The sequence below is a fragment of the Microplitis mediator genome, chromosome 10, assembly GCF_029852145.1.
Source record: "Microplitis mediator isolate UGA2020A chromosome 10, iyMicMedi2.1, whole genome shotgun sequence".
Lineage (NCBI taxonomy): Eukaryota > Metazoa > Arthropoda > Insecta > Hymenoptera > Braconidae > Microplitis > Microplitis mediator.
Genome location: NC_079978.1, coordinates 20,334,156 through 20,361,418, shown reverse-complemented (window position 1 = coordinate 20,361,418; position 27,263 = coordinate 20,334,156). Strand labels below are relative to the sequence as shown.

Genomic DNA, 27,263 nt, shown 5'->3' with positions numbered 1-27,263 from the left:
AGCATTATAAATAGGTAATTAAATATATGATAGCACAATTTATTTTTAATTCATGTCCGCAGAATCCTTTTTTGCTCGTAATGGATCACAGTATCGGATAAATTATTCCTATTGATCATCTGCAACAAACATAATTCATTCATTAGTACTGTTATATATTTACGATATATATTTTATAAATGAGCTGTTAACTTATTACTAGAAGTTTGATTTTCAAAATGCAATCGAACAATTTTTCAACTCTACTGAAATTCTTAAAAATTTCTATGAACTCTAAATTTTTTTTAGTAAAATAGGGAGGAGGGGGTCACATTATTTTTTGTGACCTTCAACCATAAGATCACTTTACTTTTGTCCTATTTCGAACAAATTTATGGACATTTTGCCAAAATTCTGAAAATTTTTTTTTTTTTTTGTGGGGCAGAGCGGCCCCCCCTTCAAAAAGTGATAAAAAAAATTTTTTTTTTCGTTTTTTTTTTTTGAAATTGTTTCCATCACTAAGAATGTATTTCTTACTTTTGACAACTATTTTTGGTTTTATATTACTCGAAAAAAATTTTTTAAAGCGTAAAAAATCGTTCACTCTCGATTACCTTAATTACTAATTGTTATTTAATAAAAAAAAAATCAATTCTATAATTTTACTTTATTTCAAAAATTTATCAACTAAAACAAAAAATTTAATTTTTATAAATTTTTAGTGACCAAATTTGCCTCTTATATAAAGAAACGGCCGAAAAATATGAAAAAATAATTTTTTCGGAAGTTTCGGCTGGTCCATTTTGCCCCAGGTGTTATGCGTAGGGCTAGAAATGTGGAATTATAATAATTTTTTTTTAATTTGACGATAAAAATATGAAAAAATCACTTTTTAAAAATTTTGGGCTTGTCCATTTTGCCCCAAATGTCATGCGTAGGGGTAAGCATGCGCAAACATATCGGATTTATAGTAATTAGTCGAAAAAAAAAAATTTTTTTTTGGTCAAAATTTCAGGGGGGCCGCTCTGCCCCACCCTCCCTTATATTTTTTAAAGTAATAGATTAAAAAATTATCAAATGTTAATTAAATTTCAAAATTCAAAAAATTTAAAATATTTGAAAGTTGATTTTTGAAACACATCTGAAGTAATTTGACACTGGGAGTTTTTTTTTGGTAAATTGATAAGAAAAAAAATCAAATTGATTTCATACTTTTTTTTTGCAAACAAAATTTTTTGAAAATAGTAAAAAAAGATTGAAAAAAGTTTAACCTTTTTCTCTTTGAATTGAAATAAGATTAACTTGATGATCTAAATTAATGAATAACAAAACGACTTTCAATTCAACGAAATCCACGATAGCAAACAATTAAAACGTTATTATCACATTACTCATTTCAAACAGTACTGAAGTAAAGCGAAAAGACTGAGGGAAACTGAAGACTAGTATGAAATACTAATGCAATTAAATGCTCCCGACAAGCTCTACGCCTTGTTATTGGCACTTCTCGAGCGTCCAATTCTATTACGGTTCGGTACCTCGTATTCGAAATCATTCCCCTTACTATCTTTTGCAGCTTTTCACACCCACGCCCCTCAGACCCCGAGAGAACCCACGGAACAAAGCAAGTGCCCAGTTGAAATCGTCCGATACATAGCACAAGGACTCTGAGAATTCGCGATATCACTTTCCAATAGTTGTACTGGAATGACTCCGAGTATTAGAGGAACACTGTCTCGCCTGGCTGTTCAATCGCCAATTAATTTCAACCTATATCGTACATTCTCAAAATTCTATTCCTTCTATTTCACACTAAATTAAAAACACTTCAGAAAAATCAAACTTAAAACTAAAAGTTGATATTAAAAAAAAATGAATTGAATGATAAGATAAAAGTGATGATTAAAATATAAAATAATTCCAATTATAATGCGCGATTGAAGTGCGCACTTTTGGACTTTCCAAAATTTTTATAAAAATAAATGCATACATGCGGTATAGTAAAAAGAGTTTTCTTTTAGAGTATACAGTAGGGTGATTCATTTCCGCAAAAGTTTTTTTTTTTAAGTCCTCAAGCAAAATCTCAATCTACATTGAAAAAAAAAAATTCTCACCAAATATGAGCTCTTAATTCCAATGCTAAGTACTTGCCATTTGATTTCAAAGATTTTCCATTTAAAATACACGTAAATTAAATTACTTTTTTTGAACTTTCTAATACTCAGCTGCATTTCATGATATCAAGGCGGTTTTGGTCGCGAATTATAGGGCATTTGGTATTCTTCAAAAGTGCCCATAGTTACTTAGCTGTAATTCCAGCTGTTTCACTTGTGTCCGTTGTGGAACTCATTTTTTCTATGAAATTGACGTTTATTGGCTTGCAGAACATAAACCAATGAAAGTACATCAAAAATGTTTATAGAAATTTTATAAAAAAAAAAAATTATAATTGATATTATATTTTCCAAATTATTAAAATGATTATAACTCGGAAACTATGGACTTTAGCGACTTGACTCATAGGACTTTTTTCGAAAGGAATAAAATTTCCTACAAAATTTCTACAAACCAACTTACTTACAAAGGCTTGAATTGAACCTACCTAGACTTACAAAGGCATGAATTAGACCTGAATTTTTTGAATCGACCGTCTGTTAGTCCGAGGTTGCCTGATGGCCCAATCCACCCTTGTGTGTCATTAGCCCACTGGAAAAATGACTAGATCACTTGAATCAATGCTCCAGTAGTCCACGAGTTCAACAATTTTACCTTTTTGCAGTATTCCTTGCAAGTCCTTGCTTCCGTTAAGTCTAATTACGTTCGTTTCACGATTTATGTCTACTCAGGTCTAATTCATGCCTCCAAGTCCAAGTAAGTTCAATTAAAACCTTCGTGTCTAAGTAGGTCCATCTCAAGCTTTTTGAATCATTATGTCCTAAAAATCTAATGTAGGTTTTCAATGCTCATTTAGGTTCAAAGTATGCGTTAGATTTTGACTCGAGTCCTTAAAAACATCGAGTCGACTTAACGTTACCTAAAATTTTTGATAAATTTTCCGCGTGTAATGTTAACATTTTATCTAATTAGGTCGTTATTTATTATTAATTTATGCGAATATCTTTATTTGAAAACGTGTTTGATAGAGCATACCGTAAATCATTGGATGTGCTTGATAGCACAAGATGAGAAAATTAACTTTGAGTAGTACAGATGTCGAGGCGGGCCGCGATGAGAAGCTAACACCTTGTTAGCTTGACAAATTTAGCTCATCTCAGAGTACTCTCCCACCTTGGGTCACGCGGTTTTGTCGTCTCTTCTCTGTTTCACTCAGTCGGTTACTTTCTATCTCGGTCTCTTTCTGTCTCCCTGTGCATGTTTACTTCAACGTTAACTCTAACGCAGTCCAATTCCATTTTGCTTGCACCCTAGATAGGATGTTAGCATCACGGTATATCACAGAAACTCGCCCTCTGGTATCTTCGTAGATGCCGCGGCTATAATTTCGGTCTAACTCAATCTGCCTTTCATCTATGCTTAGTAATAACGCTCATATGAATATATTCAGATATACATGCCTACACTCAGCTATCGATCACTTTATTGAGGATCTTAAACTTTCGCTCTGTGTTTGAAGATAAAAAAGCTCATGGATTCATGAATTAAATAGGGAAAAGTATTTTTAATATTTTCAAAAATGTCCGAAAATTTGGTCTATATATTTCTGTAAACGCCCTTGGCTAGATTCGACAATTAAGATGAGAAGATATGCACATTAATAAGAAACTTTGCATCTCCTACACAATATTATTAGTCAATGGTATTTATATTAGTGTCCACCAGGAATACCCTATATATATATAGACTTATCAAGTTGTCCTAATAGCCTCATCGAGATGCAAATGTATATAGATCTCATGATCCTCTGCACCCCTGTTATCATGTATTTACGTACGAATGACCAAACAATCGTATATTCTGACCCATAGATATAAGTTTATGAAATAATAGCAAAATATAGGGGAGACCGGGGCAAGACGGCCCACCTGGGGCAAGAAGGCCCACCTCAAAAATTAACGAAAAATTTTTTTTTCTTGCTTTCTTTTGATTATCACAAATTTAGATTATTTACTCATTTTTAGTCCGATACGTGAAACTTGGGGCAAAATGAACCACTCAAAAATTCTAAAAGAAAATGTATTTCATAGTATTATAACCTAGTCATGATTAATTTAATAGAAATATCATTTTTTGGTTAATTATATGGATTTCGATTAAAATAGAGCATTTGAAAAAGTTAAAAAAACCAATAATCAATTTTCTACAGAAGTGAAAAAATGACTCGTATTATATCAAAAAAGGTTATTTCGAGTAATATTAAAGTAAATACAGTTGTTAAAGAGAAAAATATAAACATTTGTTACGCGGGAAATTTTTTTACAATTAAAAAAAAAAAATTTTTTTTTTTTCATTTTTTTTCGGAGGGGGCCGTCTTGCCCCAAAAAAAAAAAAAATTTTTTTCAGGAGCTTCACCAAAATTTTGGTGAATTGAGTTCAAGTTGGACAAGAGTAAATCGACTTGATGGTTAAAAGCCACAAATAATAATAACCGGCTTAGGTGGGCCGTCTTGCCCCGGTCTCCCCTAATAATCATACTTGGAAACATCCATTTCGGTTATTTTTTAAAAAATTCGTTTTCTCGCCCCAAGAAAATTTTCGTAATCAATTCATAATGGAAAAATTTTTTGCGGCAAAAAATCCTTTTTTTCTGTGTTTTTGTTATTACGCGCGGAAAATTGATTTCTTATGACCATTACTCGTAATAATTAGAATCGATAACAAAAAAATAGTTTATTAATTCTTGAAATCAAAGTATTCGTAAAGTGATTGGTCGAAAGCAAAAAAATATATGCAATTGACACAAAAATTTTGTAATAATTTTTTTTTTCTTTTTCGGTCAAATCATGATACCTCTGATGTTTTGAAGATATTTTAAGCTGATCTGCGATATCTGGGGCTAAATGGACCACCGAGAAGAAATTTGCTACAGAAAATTTTTTTTTTTCTACGCTAAAATGAATTTGAAAAATTTATTGATTAAAGCTCTTTTAGGTCAACAGATTATATCGTGGTTAAAATCAAAAAATAAAAATTTCGATAAAACTGCTTATACCAGCTAATAAATTTTTTTTCTGATAAATTTGAAGTCCATGGGATTGAAAAGGTACAGAAATAGGATATTTGTGGTTAAAATTTTTTTTTCAATAAAAAAAAACGAAATTTTTTTTAAGCTTTTGGTAATTGTTTCGAAGTGGGGTCAACCACATTTTTGGCCATAAAAAATCGAAAAATCAATATTTTCGAATCGTTTTTTTTTTTTTTAATGTTCTATTTCACGTCGGATTTATGAAAAAAAATATGTCGATTTTAAAAAATGAAAATAAAAATATTTTTTATACAATTAAAAGTTCAAAAAAATGTTATATCACTAGTTTTTCATTGAAATTTAATTAATATTTATGTTTTCGAAGAGTGCAGTAATTTTTTTCAAAAAGTACATAAAAAAATGAATACATTGAAAAAAAAAAATTTTTCCATATCTTATTTTAAGAATTTTTTATTGATTTTTTGAGGGGCTTTTTTTGGAAGGGGCCGTCGTGCCCCAGAAAAAAATTTTTTTTTTTAGTTGTGGTAAAAGCTTAATGGATTTGCTTAAGAAAGGACTAAATTAGGTTGACCTATAGATTAAAAGCGATAAAACATCGTGCCCGGGCTCCCCTACATTGAAAAACTTTTCGGTTTGAAAATCGAATCGAATAGTTCGATTTGAGTCCTAATAAAAATTTATCATAAAACCATGAATTATATTAATATCTGATAATAAACATAAGTATTGAAATATATGAACAGAATTTTCAGTTACGAAATATTTCAGTTAATTATTTTCGGAGTTATATTTCTAAAGTATATGACAAACTATTTTCTTCAGCAATTTAGCTTGCGGTGTTTAGTGTGCGCATAACAAGTATTTCAAAACTGGACTGTAAAGTCGCCTTATCTTTGTCAAGCACTCAACCACATCTAATAACTCTCGCTTTTTCTTTAAAGTTCTTGTGAGTTATAATATCCGCTCAACCAGCAAATAATATTCTCTAGTTTCCTATTTACTCTCCATAATGTCGCTCACTTACTTTGCATATTTAATTTAAATAATTAAAATGTATCGTAAAATTTTGTTTCATTTGCGGATTACGAAATCGATTTTAAATTAAAAATAAATAATGCAAATAAATTTTAAAATAATTCTTGACCGAGACTTGGTCGTTGCTTTGGATGGTGAGTGCAGGTTAGGTTTAAGCAACTCTGTGGAAGTTGCGGCCAGGGTTGGTCCGTTCTCCCGTGGTCAAGCAACGAGAGAGTGTAGAAAGGGGGAGGGGGGTTGGCGAACAGCAACTATTATAAACTGTAGCACCTCGAACTACCGCCTCTGAGCCACCCTCTCTTCTTCAGCCACCCTCTTGTCTCGGTCATATACCGTCGTGGATATGCTCGCCTACGTTGTCCGCCGCTACCCCACCAAATAACCCAAAGCCTGACTAACTAACCCATACCTACTGTGCTCACTCTCTCGTACTTTCCTGTCTATACTAAACTCAACTTACTCTGTCGGTTTTTCCTCATCCTCTCTTATTTTACCCTCTAATCAATCAACCCCCTGGCATCTCGTTGCCGCCATCAGAAACTCAACGGACCCAAACCTGAGACGAATTCTTGACTCAAGAGACTTACTGCCATGGAAAAATATGTAGACCAACCCTTTTGCTCTACTTTTTATGTACAACTATACCCTATTAAAAAAAAAAATTATTTTGAGTCAAGAAAATATTTTGGAAAACAAACGTTTTCGGGAACGGGAAGAAAAATTTTTCACTGTAAAATTAAATCAACAATTTTCTTTAGGACTAGAAAAAATTTCTTGGCTCAAGAAAATTTTTTCTTAGCTCAAGATAAATTTTTCTTGAGTCAAGTCAAGGAATTCTTGAGCCAAGAAAATTTGTCTTGGTCGAAAAAATTTTTACTTTAAGAAATTTGAGGTTTAAAAAAAAATTTCTTGACTTAAGAATATTTAGTCGAGAATTTTTTTTGTGTAATAGCAGTGCAAGAAAAATTTTGCAGTATGAAATGAAAAAAAAAATTAGGACTAGAAAAAATTTCTTGGCTCAAGAAAATTTTTTCTTGGGTCAAGTCAAGATTTTCTTGAGCCACGAAAATTCGTCTTGGTCGAAAAAATTTTTTCTTTGAGAAAATTGAGGTTTAAAAAAAAATTTCTTGACTTAAGAATATTTAGTCGAGAATTTTTTTTGTGTAATAGCAGTGCAAGAAAAATTTTGCAGTATGAAATGAAAAAAAAAATTAGGACTAGAAAAAATTTCTTGGCTCAAGAAAATTTTTTCTCGGCTCAAGTCAAGATTTTCTTGAGCCAAGAAAATTTGTCTTGGTCGAAAAAATTTTTACTTTAAGAAATTTGAGGTTTAAAAAAAATTTCTTGACTCAAGAACATTTAGTCGAGAATTTTTTTTTGTGTAATAGCAGTGTAAGAAAAATTTTGCAGTATGAAATGAAAAAAAAAATTAGGACTAGAAAAAATTTCTTGGCTCAAGAAAATTTTCGTTCTTTATTCATAGTGCAAAAAATTTCTTAGGACAAGTAAAAATTTTCTTAGGTCAAAGTTAAAGGAATCCTTTATTAATACACGATATTTATTTATAGATCGATTATACTTTATAGTTTACTTTTTTTTTTACCAGATAAAATTTTAAATTGATAATTAATAAATAATGGGTGTTTGAAATTATTTACAAATTTTAAGTTATAGATATGGAATAAAAGAATAATATTGGCTAAATTATCAGAATAAGCAATTTTACCTGCGGCTAACCGCGTTCATTCAGTTGGGGTGGAATCTATGCTTTTCTAACGAGGAATATCGAATCCATTATCGATATCATGTTTACAATACTGCGACCAATATTATATATTACATTATAGTCAAAAATATCCCTGTATAATTTACGCGAAAAATTCCTTGGCTCAAAAAATTTTTACTTGGGTTAAACACTTTTTGGTGTTAAACTCGAGTCAAAAACGTCTGATATATATGCAGGTGCAATAAAGATGTCTGTGTATTAGCAGTATATTCTAGTTCCTAAAGCGAGGTTTCCGGTTATGCCGAGACTTTCATCGAGAGTTTCATCCGCGAGGAATATTCAGCCATTCTGTTAGATTCTCTATTCTCCCTTGAGAACTCTCTCTCGTCCCCTTTCCTCTTGTTTCATATAACGTACCACAGTGTGGTGCCTTCTCGTTCTCTTTTCTCCAATCGTAGCTCCAGCATCAGAACCTCAAAGTTTCGAGAGCTTGCCGCTCACTCGGGAGAACTCTCGAGAGAAGTGAGAGGGTAAGAGACAGGGGGTACTAGAGAATTGCTTCGAATGCCACTGTGATTATATATTGTTCGTAAAGAAGATGGCGTCCGGGTCGATTCTCTACCAGACGATAATAATCGCGCAATACTCCAGAGATGAAAGCAATTGATCATACTACCAGGAATTATTCAAAAAATTTATTTTTATTTCAATAAAATTATTAGATGGGTTTTTACGTCACAGAAAAAACAGGATTTTTTGGCGCAAAAAATTTTTACTTGTCCTTAAAAATTTGTTGCATAATGAATCCAAATTTTCTTGAGCCAAGAAAAAATTGTCTTGAGTCAAGAATAAATTTTCTTGAGCCAAAGAAAATTACCTTGAGCCAATGAAAAATTGTCTTGAGCTAAGAAAAATTTTTTGAGCCAAAAAAAATTATACTGAGCCAAGTAAAAATTGTCTCGAGTCAAGAAAAAATTTTCTTGAGTCAATGAAAAATTGTCATGAGCTAAGAAAAATTTTTTTGAGCCAAAAAAAATTATACTAAGCCAAGAAAAAAATTTCTTGAGTCAAGAATAAATTTTCTTGAGCCAAAGAAAAATTGTCTTGAGTCAAGAATAAATTTTCTTGAGCCAAAGAAAAATTGTCTTGAGTCAATGAAAAATTGTCTTGAGCTAAGAAAAATTTTTTTGAGCCAAAAAAGAATTATACTAAGCCAAGAAAAAATTGTCTTGAGTCAAAAATAAATTTTCTTGAGTCAAAGAAAAATTTTCTTGAGCCAATGAAAATTGTCTTGAGCTAAGAAAAAATTTTTTTGAGCCAAGAAAAAAGTATACTGAGCCAAGACAAAATTTCTTGAGCCAAAGAAAAATTATCTTGACTCAAGAAAAAATTTTCTTGAGCTAATGAAAATTGTCTTGAGCTAAGAAAAAATTTTTTTGGGTCAAGAAAAAATTTTCTTGAGCCAAGAAATTTTTTCTATACCTAAAGAAAATTTTTATTTTATTTTCATAGTGAAAAATTTTTCTTTTCCGAAAAAATCCTTTTTACCTGTGTAAAATTTTCCGTTAATAGACAAGGGTAAATAAGTAAATAATAGATAAAAATTTCGTTACCATTAGAGGGGTTGGTTTAAAGGGCAAGGGTAGTAGATTTTGGGACAGCAAGAGTTTAAAGACAAACTACCTCAGTGTTTTCCCTCACGGGTTGGGATCGTCGGAAATGCCGTAGGAGCATTCTGAACAGTTAATTAGCTGAATAATGCAGCGGTAATCTAGTGAAAATTGCATGTACATCGACCACGCTCAGTTTCAACAACTTGATCATCTAAGCGAGAAAAATTGATGATTTTTTTATAGCGTATACGAGGTCTAGCTTATAAACTATCCGCAGTCTCTATTATTGAGATTAGATCCAGAGTGAAGATAGACCTCATAGAAAATGTGTTAAGTCGAGAAAAATGGATATAAAAAGACGACATTTATAATTCTAATTTTATTTATTATCCGCTATCGGTAATTGAGGCGGCCTATGAATTAACTTAAATAAATATTCAATGAATATATTAGAATTGGATTACGAAAATGACTTTATCTTATCTTAAAATAAGTGAACGAGAAACTATTTTACTATCTCAAATCAGTCTTCCGTATCTATTGTTCATTGAAGAATATGTTAGGTGAACTCCTGTGTGACTCACTCCAGTTAATCGGAAGTAATTATATTAATTGCATGGCACACCCCGGGAGTCGTTACGCAGACGGTCCACTGGCTCGTCGCGCAGTTAATTCAGGCGCAAGGCGCGTGTGGCCACCCGAGATACTCTACGGTGTAACTGTCAGAAGGAACTCGAGCGCACAATTAAACCTGTAACCAGTTAACATCTGCCAGAGACGTTCGGTCCTTCGAGTCGTATAGAGAGAATACAAATCGCATATTTGTCGATTACATACGTTCGCTAAATTTATGTGCACTGTATTCTTCGTGATAAACTACCAAACAATTCAACTTATTTCGCTTGAGTTTGCAGTCTTCCAAAAGTTGTTTTTTTTTAAGGGTAACTTTTGTAAATTTGACTACTTATTTTTTACGGTACAGGCGACTATCCGTCATAAGTCTGGTTTAGGGGACGCAGGGGAAATTTTTCTTGGAATTTTTCTCCCTACGACCGTGCACAGAAAAAAAGAATTTTTTGACGCAAGAAAAATTTTGCATCATAAAATTAAAAAAAATTTTCTTGGGACTAGAAATTTTTTCTTGGCTCAAGAAAATTTTTACCTGCCCTCCACAGAAAAAAATAATTTCTGGGCGCAAGAATTTTTTTGTATTATAAATTGAACACAAAAATTTTCTTGGGACGAGAAAAAATTTATTGATTCAAAAAGTTTTTTCTTGCTCTGAGAAAATTAATTGTCGCTGTAAGAAAATTTCTGTTTTCAATTCATGATACAAAAAATTTCTTGGGCTGGGAAAAAATTTTCCTGGGGCGAGTAAATAATTCTTGTGCCAAGAAATCCTTTTTTTCTGTGTAAGAAATTTTTTTGCACTAGGAATTGAAACCAAAAATTTTCTTGAGCCAAGAAATCCTTTTTGTTGTGTGAGGAAGGGGGGGGGGGGATTTTTTCTACAAAAATTCTGTGCATGTAGAAATTAAAAAAAATTAAAATGTCCACTAATGTGGTGTCATTCCATACTTTTGTCTAGTTACCTCAAAGGTCCGATTCGTCAATGTACAGCAAGTCTGTTGTTATCCCCCAGTGCATCCCCTACATTTCCTTATTGCAAGTTCTATCAAGCGTATATTAAACAATGGAGTTGCCTAGGCATCAGGCATCAGGCATCAACCCAACCCTACCACCCACCATCTGAGTATGTGGCTCACACATATACGCGATGTACATTTCTAATCAAGCGATATTGTAACTGCGGTCTAACCTCCAAACACCACTGGCCCCGCAGCCTTCTCTTTTGCCCACCCAGGTGCCACATCGACATCCAGCTACTTTTCCGTATTCCTCAATTCCCTTGTGCTTCATATAAAACATTCCTTGTTGGCATTAAATTGCCGATCTTTAATTCAAAACGTCTTCAAATGTATATAACTTTAAATTGAACAATGCAAGAGACAGCAAGACGATGATCTAGAGCAGAACAACTTTTCCAGAAGTAACAAGAAGTCAATGACAGGCAGGCTTATAATGAGTAGTCGATTGTTAAAAAAGTAACAAATTTTTTGTATCACCGACACCGGAACTTCGAGTTCCAATGCCTGTTCTTTTTCCAGCCGAAACGAACCAACATCAGACCGTTGACAAGTTGACAGCCGAATTCACATATGCACTATTGGTTCTAAATTATCTCGGCTTCAGACATTAAGACTGAGTATCAATACCGGTAATCATGAAAAATATAGTGTGGAACGGGATAAAACATGACTTCAGACTTCGTGTGATGCCAGTCAACTTTACCCGCGATGGAAATCGAATTGTTTCATCCCTTTCTACATACTGTACTATTTAATGGACTGAATTACTCGTATCGAACCGGATACACAGAAAAAAAGAATTTCTTGGCGCAAGAAATATTTTGTATTATGAATTGAAGACAAAAATTTTTCTTGGCTCAAGAATTTTTTTCTCGCCTAAAAAATTTTTTTCTTGTTCCAAGAAAATTTTATCTTACCCCAAGAAAAGTTTTGTTTTCACTTTATAATACAAAAAATTTCTTGGGTAAAGTAAAAATTTCCTTAGAACAAGAAAAAATTTTTTGCGCCAAGAAATCCTTTTTTTCTGTGTAGAACTATTTGATTCGACTTTGGAACCGAATGATTCGAATCCTTGAATTATTCGTCGAGCTCCGAACTGTTCAAAAAATTACGAATGATCCGAATTTCGACCCTTAGGAGAGGGAGAAGCAATTGGGGCAAAACTGGATTTAAAAAAATAATAATAATCAAATGACTCTAAAAAAATTTGACTGTGAGTTCAGTTCTTAAGTTCGTGAAGAAAAAAATTTTTAATGAGATCAAAAAACGTAAAAAAAATTAGCATAAACACTGGAAGCAGGTATGATCCGCGTCGGCGTCGTTGGTATCGACGTCTTGAAGTTTGCAAGTGAGTGGGACAACGAAACCTCTAAACTCACTCTATATGCTGGAGTCGTTTCCTTCCCCTTACTTCCAGAGCCCCGCGTACTTTCAGTCGCAGTTTCTCAGCTCTGGACCCTCCTATCCTTGCTCGCTTAGAATCCCACCCTAGGAAACCGAGCAAGCTCGAAGCTGCAGCTCTCGCCAACCCACACAAACATGGCGTCCTCGACGACAAGAGAAGCGCCTTACAACCTTCCGTCCCTTGCTAGACCATTCAACCCTTACGGCCCAATACCCTCCCAACAATGCGTGATTTTGCGAACAGCGGATCTGTATTATTGCTGCAGAGGATTCAAGTAACAACCAAGAAGAGAATAATAACCATTTCTCTAGGTCTCACCATTATAATGAACCCGATCGACTGGACTTTATATTATTCAAAATGTATGTAATACTATGCAAATTTTATATGCATATATATCTACGCGGAGAGAAATGAGACTCAAAAATGCAGGGAATAGTAATAGAAAATACGTCAAATTTTACTAGGGGAGACCGGGGCAAGACGGCCCACCTAAGCCGGTTATTATTATTTGTGGCTTTTAACCATCAAGTCGATTTACTCTTGTCCAACTTGAACTCAATTCACCAAAATTTTGGTGAAGCTCCTGAAAAAAAAATTTTTTTTTGGGGCAAGACGGCCCCCTTCGAAATAAAATGAAAAAAAAAAATTTTTTTTTTTAATTGTAAAAAAATTTCCCGCGTAACAAATGTTTATATTTTTCTCTTTAACAACTGTATTTACTTTAATATTACTCGAAATAACCTTTTTTTGATATAATACGAGTCATTTTTTCACTTCTGTAGAAAATTGATTATTGGTTTTTTTAACTTTTTCAAATGCTCTATTTTAATCCAAATCCATATAATTAACCAAAAAATGATATTTCTATTAAATTAATCATGACTAGGTTATAATACTATGAAATACATTTTCTTTTAGAATTTTTGAGTGGTTCATTTTGCCCCAAGTTCCACGTATCGGGCTAAAAATGAGTAAATAATCTAAATTTGTGGTAATCAAAAGAAAACAAGAAAAAAAAAATTTTGGTTAATTTTTGAGGTGGGCCTTCTGGCCCTAGGTAGGCCGTCTTGCCCCGGTCTCCCCTATGCTGGGCTACCAAACTTGAACCAGATCACTTTCGTTTTTAATTAGTGCAATCTATGCTTATAATATTCGTAGTCTAGCACAACAAAAATTCAAATCATATTTTAAAAACTGAGATGTGTAATTTATAAGAATTATTACTCAGTATAATAAATTTAGTAGTGGTTAATTTTATTTTTACATTCTAGCATAACATTTTCTATCAATCTGTTTTTATTTTTTGTAATGCCGGCATAATAAAAATTAGTAAGTTATATTTCTCGAGAAAAAAGAGAGAGTGGGAGAGAGAGAGCTTTGTCTTTCAACAGAAGACTTGACTAGTTTAGTGACATGGTGTAGGATTGAGAAGTCAGGTTTCGAAGTTCATTTTTTTTTTCCGAGTCCCGGGCGCGATCACTGGACCTCGCAGTTTGTTGGCGAATCCTCTATCCACTTGCTGGCAGGCCTCAAGTGAAATTACATTTTATTTACACGTATTTATCGAGTTATCGTTTGTTTTATCGAAATATTAAAAACTGTAGTATGTAAAGTAACAATCGTTATTCCTTTATAATATTTCGCCGAGCAAAAATGAAAAGCATGAGGTTCATTTGTATAATTCGTTGCAGCGATACAGTTTCTATAGAGCAGTCAACAAATTTTATTATGCTGGCACTATAATTTTTGTATAAATACTTGTAATATTAATAGCTGAGGTCAAATTAATTTTTACTACTGAGTTATTGAAAAATTAATGTTGGGCGCGTCGAATATTAATTGAACGATACATTTATTATCGAATTAGAAATAATTTTTACTTAAATTAAATGAATATAATAAAAAATACTGCAAAGTTTATTGTTCTTAAAATATTAAAAAGTGTAATCATTAAATTACGAATAATAAAAATCAGCCCGTTTTAGTTTGAAACTTCATTCATTTTTAAAAATCATTGGTATAGAAGTTATAAAAATTTGCATTAAAAATTAAAGACTAAAAATTACTGTTAGCAGTACAAATATTATTTTCTGATGTCTTAAAAAAATTTGTTAAAGTATTTTATTTTGTGAAATATTCGACCCATTTTTCTCCGTGTAAAATTTTTATAATTTAAATAAAATTATTAATTTGATAAAAAAAATTTTAGCTCCATCAAATATCTTACGTAGAAGAAAAATGGATAAAAATGTGACAAAGTAGCATATTATATGTCTAGACGCTGTACTATATTTAAAACCAGTTTAACTGCAAAGAGGAAGCTGCTATTTCTGGACCACTCGATATTCTCACGCTACTTAACTGACCACCGGTCATTTTGCAAGATATGCTTGACTTTTCAAAAATTATTATTTCTACTTTAAGATCGACTAATGGAAACTTGTCTGACTGGTTCATTGCTTCCTATCCTTATCTACTAGTAAGTATTTAGCAAGTGAAATAAAAATAAATGTTACACTATCGATTGAGTAGAGTAAAATTAACAATAAAACAAAATTCGTTTACACTGAACTCATTTTTTTTTTTTTTAATTAAAAATTTTATTCCGTCGAATTAAAATTCAAAATTACCAGTAATTGTAATATTGGAAAATTTTCATAATTTTTAAGTCTGACCCAAAAATTGAAAAAAAATTGCTAGTAAATTTTCATGTAATAAATTGACAATTTTTTTTCTTTTTTTTTTTTTTAGGAGACGATTTTAATATGAAAGTAAAGTGGACACACAAAAGTTGCCATTACGAGTGAAAAAGTTGTCAGATCACTGAGTGTTCTCACGAAATCTTCTTCTGGTCATCTCCCTAGTCTATGAATATTGCGGAGCAAAATGAGAAAAGAAATAAAAAGAAGAATTTCTGGATGCTAAATTTTACCGTGAGACTTCAAACTGGTTTAAATAATTTCGAGTGACCGAAGTGATCGTCTCTTCAGCAGTCTAAGGGATGCTGCATCCACAGCAGCATCCCTGATAATTTTCATATAAATTTTGTCACTCAAAATTTTTTTTTTACGAGAACGGAAACTTATTTTTTGACATCGGCTCCAGTTTTCCAGGTAAATTTTAAAATCAAATTTTCACGGATACAATTTTGTTATCAATGTACAGTTGAAAATTTTGTGTTAAATTTAACACTTGTCTCAATTGGGCCACCCAAATTTTGTGTTAATTTAACAAATTATGCTTGTGACGAACAATAACACACATTTATGTTAAATAATTTAACACAGTTGTTAACTTGGACATTTTTCTAAGTAAACTTAACACACAGTGTTAAATTTTATTTAAAAAATATGTTAAATTTACATTTTTTAAAAAAAGTCAGGAGTAGTTTTGAGGTAAATTTTGTGTTAATTTAACATATGTATTGTGTTAAATTTAAATAAATAAGCATATGTTATCAATATCTCTGATTAAGCGGATAAGTGTTACTAAAATTTAACACTCCAAGTGTGTTAATTTAACCCAAAAAAAATGTCCTAGTTAACCGTGTGTTAAACAACATAAAATTCGTGTTATTGTTCGACACAAGCATGACTTGTTAAATTAACACAAAAATTTGAATAAGCGTTTGAGACATGTGTTAAAATTAACACAAAATTTCCAAACGCAAATGTAATAGATATACAATTTGTTGAATATATTCTGGAATAGTTAACTTTTACTTTGTGTTAAATTTTAACACAATAAATTTTGGTTAAATCCACACTTCACCCTTGAAAAAGGATTCGTCAAAATCTACACATACCGTGTGTGAAACGAACACTTATTCATGTTAATTTAACCCACGTGAGTGTAGAAAAAGTTACACACGTGTATGTTAAAAGTAAGAAATTTTCCAAGAATTCTTTTGTGGTAATCAAGAGTATTTTTAACATATCTTGTGTGTTAATTTGAGAGTAACATTCAACAAGTGTTAATTTTAAATAAAATAACATTTTTGTGTGTTAAAAAATCAATCGATTAACGCTGATCGAGCAATAACAGTGTGTTAAATTCACACTCGGAAGTGTAAAAAATTTAACACTTGCTTTTTGTTACACTTCAGTAAATCCTTTTTTACTGTGCGCTGTGTCAAATAATCAACACTAATAAGATAATAACAGTGTGTTAAATTAACACTCAAAAGAGTTAAAAATTTAATACTTTGATGAATTGGTTTTTACTGTGTACTGTGTTAAATAATTAATACAAATAAGACAATAACTGTGTTAAATTAACACTCAAAAGTGTTAAAAATTTAACACTTTTTTTATACTTTGATGAATCGTTTTTTACTGTGTACTGTATTACATAATTAACACTAATAAGACAATAACAGAGTGTTAAATTAACATTAAAAGTGTTAAAAATTTAACACTTTTTTTTTTCTACTTTGATGAATCGTTTTTTACTGTGTAATGTGTTAAATAATTAACACAAAAAATTTACCCTACTTTATACCCAAATTTCACACGAAATTTCCAACTGTGTATAAAAAAATTTACTTATACATGAACTTTTATCTTATCAGTATAAAATCTTAAGTTGACACGAAAGTTTAATATAAATTACTCTGTACCACGTGACAACCGGGTTGAATAATGTAGATAAGTGTAACAATATCCCGTTGTACCGTTAAATGGATATATTATTAGACATAACACTAGCGTCAATTTTAATACCCTACCTTTACTTTAGAATATTATATCGTGTAACTTTGAAGCTGAAATTATTGATTTAATATTCTCGGAAGTTAAGCTTAGAGTCTACATATAGGACAGATCGTCTCCGTTCTCTATATACATTATTTTATCCACTTGTAAGCCACATACAATGACGTCGGTCAAAATTCAGATCTTCAAAGCCGCTTTATCACCTAAAAGAAGTTATTTAACATTTATTAAGTTTCATTTAATTATTTAACGTCACTGCGTCGTATTATGCCAATAATAAACTTTAGACCACTACTTCTAAGAGTAATAAATAGTTTTCGTTATGTCAACAAATAAAACTATACATCTATATATATATATATATATATATATATATATATGCCTTCTTGTTAAAATTTTACGGGAGCAAATAACATTGCAGCATTACGTAAAAGTAAATGACCTGTATACACCCACTTGATTGGTATACCCGAGAGCTGTGTTTCGAGTGACTAGAGTTGAGTGGAAACTACGAGAAGCCAGTGATTACGTCGATCGTCGAAAGAACAAACTCTGGATTGGATTAAACACCTCTTTCTCCGCTTCCTCGTCTTGCCGCCTTTAACATTGAGTTTGTAGTCTCGCTTTTACTCCATACTATTTCCATTTACCTGTTTTCTCACCACACAGTTTACCGTTAAGTTCCCAACTTGTCGTCGTATACCAAACGGTTCTAACCGTGTATTAAAGTGACAACACCAATGGCTAAATCTTTTTACTTTTTATTTCATGCGGACAAAACAAATTACCTACACTGTAATAAAAAAACACGGGGTTGGAGACTCTATTTTGATCGTGCGGAGGTGGAATTAACGCAAACCTGTGTAAAGGTATTCTTTCGTGGGGTAGCCGTAATTAGTAAATTAGATTTTTGAGTTGACGGATGATTATTCTGCTGATCATAACTTCGAAGTCTTTTGATGAAGTCTAGAAACGATGGAAATATTGACTTTGATGTTATTTTCAAACCGTGGTTGGAGTCAAATGTGTCGCCAAAAGCCTTAATACCGTGGACTGACACGGGTTTTGAAGTATATTTCTTTTAGAAAGTAGTGAAATAGCTATTGTACAGGGTCTCATATTGCAAATTTTCCAAAATTTTGATATAATGTTTTATTTTGTCGAGAAATGCCGAAAAATGCCTTTGGTTCAAAAATTTATATATATATATGACATAACGCGCCATGTCCTAACGATTGTGACTACAATTCTGATCGGATCATTATGAAATTTGGTTCCGTGCGTTAATATCCCCGGACATAATATCCCCGTGACAAAATATCTCCGGACAAAATATCCCCGAAAAAATATCCCATGAACAATATATCTCTGTGATGAAATATAAAAAAAAAAATAGTTTTATTATTAGATTAGGTCCATTGCCTTTTAGGTTCAAGATGGGAAATTTCGGGGATGGCCTGCAAGGTCTATTGCTTTCTCTTTGCCTATTAAAGTATATAAATGAAAAATTTTTAATTAATTAAAAACATTGGTAGAGAACATTAATTAGCTTATCATCGTAGGGTGCCCTTTTTTCATGGATTTTGAGTGTGTTTATTCAAAAATAGGCCAACAAATAAGCTTGTTATCGTGCTGGGCCCAAAACACGTCACACCAAACATGATTTTTAATAGAAATTTTGAACTATTGTGATATTTTGTCGGGGATATTAACGCGTGTCACCATGAAATTTGATAGACTTTTTCTTTGGGTTATTGCCTTGATCAGGTTCAAAGATGAGCAAAATCAGTGAATTAGTTTGCAAGTTACGGTGTTTGAAATTTTTTTTGATTTTCGTAAAAATGACCTTTTATTGCTTTATCTTTGAAAAACTTCTGAACCGAAAGTTATAACTTACTTTTGTAAAATGGATTTTGAAGTTCGTGTGATTAATAATAATTTCCGCTATATAACTGATTATTTCGACGATTTCTTCTAACCCATTGATGGTTTTCTCTCTAAACATGAATAAGTGAAATAAGTGAATATTCACCAGTTCTGAGTGCCAACCGAAGCACTTTTTGAAATTAGTGGTTCGGTTTGCACTTGGAATTAGTGAAAATTCACTTATTTTCACTAATTCATGTTTAGAGAGTTGAAAATTTGAAAAAAATTCAAGATGTTTACTTTTGTAGCTTTATCACCGAATTACTTCTGAATGATAAGATGTACATCAATTTCGTAAAATTCATGTTGTAGTTTATGAAGTAGGCATTAATTGACACTATTATAACTTTATTTTTAATTGATTAGTTCATTTTTTATGCCGTTTCAAAGATATAATAATCGATTTCGTAAGATCGCAATTAAGTCTCTACAGTTCTTTCTAAAAATTTTGAAAGATAAAAATGTAATTTTACAGAATTTTTCCAGTTTACGTAGTGACTTCACTAAATTTAAAATATTAATAAAAAATCAACACTCATTAATTATTATTTAAATGATATTGTAAAATTAAATTTCTGTATTAGAATAAGAAATACTATATGTAAATTTTTTTATGAAATCTCTCAAAAAATTCAATTTTTACTGGTTGAAATAAGAAATATACTTTTCCATTCCGGGTATGGCCAGATAACACTTTTTTTTTACAGTGTACGTTATCGTAAACTAAAAGTACATTTTTATCTTCATCATTTTTATTTACCATAGAAAAGTTAAAGTTTTAAAATGACAAAAAAAAACTCCATCATATTCTAAGCCATTTACTGTAAAAAAAAAAATCCGGCGTGTTCGTTTGGTGCCGGATGTTAAATTTAACATCCGATGCGGGTGTTTTTATTTCTTCTAGCTCTTATTGGGTATTAAATTCAGTTTAATAAATTGATGTATAATCTTCAGAAAAATCGTTATCTGTAACTCAACATTACTCCGATCAATAAAAAATGGACTCAACTTCAACCCCGATTTTTTCCAATATTTTATTACATATTTGATTTCTAAAGATTTTAAGGAAATAATATCTCCATACAAATGTATATATATATATAGTAAGTGAAACTCTGGCTTCGTATCTATTCTCCTTAATTCCCGCGAACTAAGATGGCCGACAAACCACACGGGTACTCGAGTTCTATTAAAGCAAACGGTCGTCGTAGTTGAACCCCCTATAGGAAGAACCAGCGGGAATGAGAGAACTCGAGAGAAAGAGAAACAGAAAATGGTACTATGGTTCCCTTGGATTGGAGTGTAGTCTCTATAACGCTTGGGTGAGGATAATTTTCTCAATTTCGCAGTTTCTCCCGAGGGGTCGGTTGTTAAGGGCTCGAAGTGAGATTCCCTGGGTCGTCGTCGTCGTGGGTGGCTGGGTGGGATTTCTGGCTGGATGTTCAAGGAACGAGAGAGAAAGAGAGACAGAGAGTTAAAAGGCTTGCTAAAGGTTAGAGCATAAGATAGTTTGATAGGCTTGGTTGCCAGGAGACCTCTAGAGAAAGCCTTAGTCCAAGCTCGAACACTAATGCCCTGGAAAGCTCGTCTCTTGCATCCTGCACTCATACTCCTATTGCTCTAACACCACTCCGTCTCCCTCTTACTTTCCTCCCTATCTTTGTCTCTGAAGTACACTACCTATATATATGCACTAGATATAACTTATGTATGTATATCTATCGAACTGGGAATATATACGCGAGTACAAAGTAAACGGAATTGGCGCTGATGCGATAGTGCACTATCAAAATATATATGCATACACATGGATATAGATGTATATAAATTTGTAGCAGTTGCTTACGTATCGATAAAGATAATACTCCAGCGTTCGTGTGCTCTCCCGGTTTATTTTATAATCGGCCAAATGACCTTCTGTTATTTGCATTAGTATTTATCTTATCGAAAATTATAACTCATTATTTGTTACAAGATTAATGTGATAAGCACGCGCTGAGAATTTTACAGTCAAAATTACCAAAAAATTTTAAGTAACGATGGGATTTGATATTTCCCGTATGAAAATAATATATATGGTCAAAATATATGATAAATATCAGAAAATATATGTAGCCAATTTAACTATATTTTCTGATATATTTTTCTTCATATTTTTCTTTAATATTCATCTTATACGAGACCGCATATGTTTAGCATATATAAAATATATATGTCAATCATACACTGTTAAAAATAATTTGAAAATTACACTACAAAAGGAATTGAATTTTTGTAACTAGATAATTGAATTGTATTTTCAATGAAAAAAGCTTTGAATTTAATATACGTAATTTAATAATCAAGCTGGTATTCAAAATTAAGGAAAAAAATATGAATTTTAATAAACGTACTTAAAATTTATACTTGATTTTTAAATTTTCAAAGCAAGTATTGAAAATTCTAAAATACACGGAAAAAAATTAATCGTGAATGCAACATGATGCAGTCATGTTGCATTCACATGATGAAATCATGTTGCATTCACATGATTTGTCATGTTGCATTCACATGATAGTCATGTTGCGGTAACATGAGAAAATCATGTGGCATTCACATGATTTGTCATGTTGCATTCACATGATAATCATGTTGCGGTAACATGAGAAAATCATGTGGCATTCACATGATTTGTCATGTTGCATTCACATGATAATCATGTTGCGGTAACATGAGAAAATCATGTGGCATTCACATGATTTGTCATGTTGCATTCACATGATAATCATGTTGCGGTAACATGAGAAAAATCATGTTGCATTCACATGATTTGTCATGTTGCATTCACATGATAATCATGTTGCGGTAACATGAGATAATCATGTGAATGCAACATGATCTTCTCATGTTACCGCAACATGATTATCATGTGAATGCAACATGACAAATCATGTGAATGCAACATGATTTTTCTCATGTTACCGCAACATGATTATCATGTGAATGCAACATGACAAATCATGTGAATGCCACATGATTTTCTCATGTTACCGCAACATGATTATCATGTAGCCGAAACATGACAAATCATGTGAATTCAACATGATTTTCTCATGTTACCGCAACATGACTATCATGTGAATGCAACATGACAAATCATGTGAATGCAACATGATTTCATCATGTGAATGCAACTTGACTGCATCATGTTGCATTCACGATTAATTTTTTTCCGTGTATATATTGAATTTTAAAAATTCTATTCGAAATTTCATAATACTTATTTGAAAATTAAAAAAAAAAGTATTTGAAAATCCAAAGTGTTAACAAATTAATTAATTTGAAAATTCAAAAACGTGTACTTTAAATTCTATATGAAATTTCAAGCACAAATGTATGTGTTTATTGCGTTATATACAATCTTTGAAAATTCAAACTATTTTTTTTACAGTGTATACAAAAAATATATTTTTATCATATATGAAAATATATATTCTTGTCATATACGAAAACTATATTTTATCATACATAAAAATATATATTTTTATCATATATTTTTTTGTTGCAAACATATATGATTTTATATATTATAACCAAATATTGTTTTTTTATACGGGTCTGGAAAATTATACTATTTGTTTTAGTAGTCTTAAAAAATATACTGAAACATGACTATTTTTACTATACCACAGTAAAATTTATGATTGATCAAAAAATCCATTATTTTCTTTTAATATTTACAATAAAAAAACTGAGCCTAGAAAATTTATCAGTAATTTTATCAAAAATCGTTAAAATTCGAATTTGTTCGGAAATATTCGGCTCTTTCCGTTCATTCTAGTACTAATAGGTTATAATGAATCACGTGACGTATTGAAGAAAACATCTAATGAATTTTTGCGAGATTTGAATGCTTATGAAATTTTGAATAAATTTAGTAGATTAACTGTTTTTGAATATCAACGATTATTTTTTTAAATACAGTCGACTGACCGTCATAAGCCTGGTCTAGGGGGCGTAGGGAAAATTTTTCTCCTCCTGAAATAGATATAGTAAATTTCCATCATTAATTTGTCTATTTTTTCCTAGTATTAGTTCATAATATAGACGATTTTAACGGAGGCGTGTAACGGGGGGGTCTGGTACAAAACTCAAAAAGTAGTTAAGAGGAGGAGGCTTATAAAGGGCAGGCTTATGACGGGTAGTCGACTATATTTTAAAAATTTCTATGTTATCAGTAATTTTTACCAGTTTTTCATGTAAAAAATACCGTAAAATTCTCTGAGTGTACATACACTGTAAAAAATCACCGGGGTAAGTCCAAGCGGTGTAGGTGTTAAAATTGGCGGTGTTAAATTTTAACCCCGAAAGCGGTGTGAAAATAACGCTACCGCCGGTGTAAATATTCTTTACCAGTGTTAAAATATTTTACTTTGGGAATGTGTGCATATGTGTGTGCGTGTGTGTGAGTGTGTGTGTGTGTTTGAGTGCGTGTGTGTGTGTTAAAATATTTTTTGCGTTTTATAAGCTTCCCGAAGTTAATACTCTGAGCGGACGAAGTTTACACCGGTTTAACACCGCTCTTTTTACAGTGTAGAAGTAGTAGTTTCAATAAAAAAAAAAGGGAGCTTTTAAAGTATTAAATTACACTTAAAATTAAATCATGTATACAAATATATGTAAATAGTGTAAAGAAGAATGGATAGATAACGCGATATAATATTACTAATATCAAAATGTCTTAATATATTATTTTTTTACGATGGTAATCGAGAAAGTTTAGTTTGACTTTATTGCAAATACAACCTGTACAAAGGTATACAAGACACTCATCCATGACGTAGTTGCACTTTAGTACATTGCTGAGCTCTCAAGAGATACACGTTCAAACGGTTTTATTCATATACATACCGACCTATAAAGAATATGTATACATCTATATATATATATGTGTGTGTATGTATTTCTATGTATGCATATGTGTCTGTTTTGCAGGATGAGAGAAGTACGTATAAGGTAGATACTCTAGTGGCCAATGGCTGGACGGCTGCTATTCCGTATAGAACAGTTTTACCGATAAGACCCACCGTGTTTAACAGCCTCGAGCTAAAGCACCCGACCTGTGAGTGCTCTCTCTCTTTCTCCTATTTGAGCTTCTTTCTCTTCCTCTTATAATCCTTCTCTTACTATGAATCCGAGATGCAACTCGAGTTGTCTACCATGAAATCTCTCAGTATCCACAAGCTACCATCTAAAAATTAACAAAAACTCACTTAAATGTACATAAGACTATTTGAGGATTCAAATGACAACAATAAGATAAATAGGAGTATTTGTAAATGGAAAAATATTTGTTGTGGATATTGATTTATTAGATGAATTGTAAGAAGATAGGCAGTAAGGAATGTGATATTATGATATATGTAATTTGAGGAGTGGAAGTAGTTTACGCGGAGAAAAATGAGACTCAAAAATGCATGAAATAGTAATAGAAAATACGGCAAATTTTACTATGCTAGGCTATCAAACTTGAAACAGATCACTTTCGTTTTTAATTAGTGTAATCTACACGGAAAGAAAATTATGGGAAGTTTTGCTATGTATTATGGGAATGGTTCCCATAATGGTATGGGAATAGTACCTATACTACTATAGGGATGGTTCCCATATATTATGGGAACCATCCCCATAATAGTATGAGAATAGCTCCCATACCATTATGAGAATGGTTCTATATCTATAATGATATGGGAATGGTTCCCATATTGGTATAGGAACTATTCCTATAATATCACAAAATTTTTTTTTTACACAATAGTGTAGAAATTTCCCAAAATTTGAATTTTTTTGAATGTCTTGTGCTGACAAAAAATTTTGTTAAAAATTTTAATGTTTTTTTGCCAAATACGATTTTTTTTTCAATGTTTGAATTTTTGTTTTTATGTTTAATAATATTTCTGTGTATTGTAGAAGTGATTACCACACTTCTTTAAATTAATTTTTTCATCATAATATGGGAACCATTTCCATAATATTATAGGAATGGTTCCTATAGTAGTATGGGAACTATTCCCATAATATTATGGGAATGATTCCCATAATGGTATACGAACCATTCCAATTGCATTATGGGAATCATTCCCATAATATTATGGGAATAGTTCCCATACTATTATAGGAACCATTCCCATAGTATTATGGGAATGGTTCCAATAATATTATAGAAAGTATTGCTATAAATTATAGGAACCATTCCTATAATTATAGGAACCATTCCTATAGTGTTATGAGTATCATTCCCATAATTATAGGAACTATTCCTATAATTATGGGAAACATTCCTATAATTATAGGAACCGCTCCCATAATTTATGATCGTAATTCCTATGATGGTATAGGAAAAAATTTCACAAAATTATGGGAACCGCTGCCATAATTTTCTTTCCGTGTATGCTTATAATATTCGTAGTCTAGCACAACAAAAATTAAAATCATATTTTAAAAACTGAGCTGTGTAATTTATAAGAATTATTACTCAGTATAATAAATTTAGTAGTGGTTAATTTTATTTTTACATTCTAGCATAACATTTTCTATCAATCTGTTTTTATTTTTTGTAATGCCGGCATAATAAAAATTAGTAAGTTATATTTCTCGAGAAAAAAGAGAGAGTGGGAGAGAGAGAGCTTTGTCTTTCAACAGAAGACTTGACTAGTTTAGTGACATGGCGTAGGATTGAGAAGTCAGGTTTCGAAGTTCATTTTTTTTTTCCGAGTCCCGGGCGCGATCACTGGACCTCTCAGTTTGTTGGCGAATCCTCTATCCACTTGCTGGCAGGCCTCAAGTGAAATTACATTTTATTTACACGTATTTATCGAGTTATCGTTTGTTTTATCGAAATATTAAAAACTGTAGTATGTAAAGTAACAATCGTTATTCCTTTATAATATTTCGCCGAGCAAAAATGAAAACCATGAGGTTCATTTGTATAATTCGTTGCAGCGATACAGTTTCTATAGAGCAGTCAACAAATTTTATTATGCTGGCACTATAATTTTTGTATAAATACTTGTAATATAAATCGCTGAGGTCAAATTAATTTTTACTACTGAATTATTGAAAAATTAATGTTGGGCGCATCGAATATTAATTAAACGATACATTTATTATCGAATTAGAAATAATTTTTACTTAAATTGAATGAATATAATAAAAAATACTGCAAAGTTTATTGTTCTTAAAATATTAAAAAGTGTAATCATTAAATTACGAATAGTAAAAATCAGCCCGTAGTTTGTAACTTCATTCATTTTTAAAAATCATGATTATAGAAGTCATAAAAATTTACATTAAAAATTTTCTATGTTAGCAGTACAAATATTATTTTCTGATGTCTTATAAAAATTTGCTAAAGTATTTTATTTTATGAAATTTTCTTCGGGGCCTTCGTCTCCTCGTATTAAGTAGAGAAAGATAAGTTCGGACAGACCGTGAAAAAAGTAGCTAAGAAATTTAAAAGAGAACAGAAGAAAGCTATAGCAGTGGATCAATAGAAGAGACTAGTTGATATGTATATTCAAGTAAGGGTAGTGGAGGAGATCCGGCAGAGTAAGAGGGTGGATAAAAGGTGTAAAAATCTTAGACCCCCTCTTGGAAGCCTGTGGAGGGGGAATTGACCAACGGAGTGGGGTAACCTTAGACAAGAGGCGTGGTCTTGGCATCGTCTATATTATCTCACCGTTTCTCGCTGCACCCTCACACCTTCTACTCTACTCCATTTTTCAGGAGATGCGCAAGCACACCAGCAATCCTTACGAGGGTAAGCAGCTTCTACCCACCACAAAGACAAAGACGAAGACACTGAATAGCACACGAGTATCCTTAAGTTATCTCCCAACTTGCCCTCGATTTTTTTTCACCTTTTTTCGTTTCTTTGTTTTCTCTCCCTTCTACTCGATCGACCCACAAGTTCACTCATCCCTGATTAAACTGTACGCTTAACAAATCCCGCGATATCGCACGGAATTACTTACAATACTGACGTCCGCTCACGCCCGGGCTACTCTAGAGCT

The 27,263-nt window shown here is 31.8% G+C and overlaps 1 long non-coding RNA gene across 3 annotated transcripts; it reads right to left on the bottom strand.

Moving 5' to 3' along the window:
- Positions 1–27,263, bottom strand: LOC130676074 (uncharacterized). 3 transcript variants are annotated; one of them, XR_008991374.1, is made up of 4 exons: positions 26,930–27,263; positions 24,279–24,442; positions 17,301–17,489; positions 1–119 (listed from the first exon to the last, which is right to left on the bottom strand). It is a non-coding gene; the product is annotated as an uncharacterized LOC130676074 (long non-coding RNA). The 3 variants fall into 3 exon arrangements; XR_008991375.1 differs by lacking the exons at positions 24,279–24,442; positions 26,930–27,263 and adding an exon at positions 17,729–18,599; XR_008991376.1 differs by lacking the exons at positions 24,279–24,442; positions 26,930–27,263 and adding an exon at positions 17,743–18,599.